The sequence below is a fragment of the Cyprinus carpio genome, chromosome A4 (genome assembly GCF_018340385.1).
Source record: "Cyprinus carpio isolate SPL01 chromosome A4, ASM1834038v1, whole genome shotgun sequence".
NCBI lineage: Eukaryota > Metazoa > Chordata > Actinopteri > Cypriniformes > Cyprinidae > Cyprinus > Cyprinus carpio.
The window spans coordinates 27,901,024-27,902,852 of NC_056575.1; positions in this window are offsets into that span (position 1 = coordinate 27,901,024).

Sequence of the window (1,829 nt, forward strand, 5' to 3'; positions counted from 1 at the left end):
CATACACACTACATAACAAGTGCTGGCATGATACACAAACAGGTTCTTAAGCAGTTTAAAAAAAAGGATGGACAATGTCTGCTGCTTTTAAGAATGTGGGTGTGGATCGCAACACTGTTAACCCCTTTGTGGTCAAAGATTGGCGACGGCCCCAGATATGGAGAAACTGTGCATCAGTTGAAAGTTTAAATATTCTAGCTTCGATATTTGACCACTGTTTTGATAAAACATTGTTGCAGTGAAAGTAATTTAGTAATTTATGTCAGGAGTGCAAAATAATAAATCTCTATGACTCATTTTTAGAATAGAAATTCACCACGCATTCATATTCAGTCACGTCAGCAGCGGTTTATTTGTTTTCACATTGATTCACTGAACAGCGTCAATAAGGGCTTATAGTCCAAAGATGAATATACTTGGAGATATTTTTATATTTTTAATTCAGCTAACTTCATATTTCTTCAGACTTCAGAATCATAATTTCTATTCTTTTTCCACTGATTTACGCGATCTGATGATAATTAGCCTCTCGCAGCACTGTCTCTGTGTTTACTCTTCCGTGTGTGCGCTGCCGCTGACAGAGACCTGATTTGTCCATGTCTTGTCCATCATAACTGTGCATCATATCCCGCCCCGTCCCATCCTGTGATGCACTTCCTGTACACTTCCGTGTTGATATCTGACCACAACAACACAGAGAAACCTCTGTACCCACAAAATATCCAAATAATAAACACATGATTACGTTGGTTTGTATGTGATTTTCTTGAGATTTAGGGCATTTTTATAACAATATTGAAAATGTACATCTGAAATGTTAATTTGTGCAGCGATATAAAAGGCTATAAATAGCATATTTTTACAACAGTAAACGACCAAATTCCACATGTGATCACAAAAGGAAGTTATAACAAACACTCGATTGGGGTTTAAGGTGAGTTTTGAGTAAAAGTGTACTAATAATTTTATAAATTGTCTTAAGTAGCTTGATGCTAATGTTAGCTCTAATGCAGCTGCAACAGGTGCAGCTCTTCTTCATAATGCATTTTGTCATAATAATTCACGTAAGGTCGTAAGAAAATGTTTTGTTGTATTTTTATAGAAAGACTTTTGATAATAGTTGGGTAAATGTACACTGGGATTGAAGCAATGTGGCTTGGTAAACCTTGAAATACCAGAACAAAGACTAATAATGGCTGAATAAAAACAAAAGAATAATGAAAAAAGAATAATGAGAATAATGTCTCATACCTGGTGGAGGTGTGAAAGGCGCATCGAGTGACAACAATAGAAACATTAATGGGGCATATGTTTCTAACCCTCTGAGGTCTAGGGGGTTTTGGGGGCCTGGAGAAATTTTGACATCCCCTGACTTTTGTGCTTTTTTCAGTTGCTTATAAATAGATACATGGCTAAAGTCTAATAACAATGTAATCAGTACAAACTGGGCTACAATAATATGTAAGTAGCATGTATGTACATGATTGTGTTTTTGAGAAAACAACGTTTATGCGTGGTTAGTAAAAAACTACAATTTTGAAGTCACTGAAATAACTACATAAAACACATACAGAACATTTGTTTACAAGACTGTCAAACCTGGAGCTTGTAGCCTAGAATTTTTGCTTCAAAATGATGTGAAAATCATCTTGTTTACTCACTCACAGAAAACAATAGATTAATTTACATTTTCTAAGACACTTTTTGTTTATAGGGCATATGCGAGTAGGCGTCAACTATCATGAATATTTGTGTGATTCACACCCGAGAAGACAAAGACCCACATAATGAGCTGCATAATGAGCCTTTCAGGCAGGTGTGTGACTGAG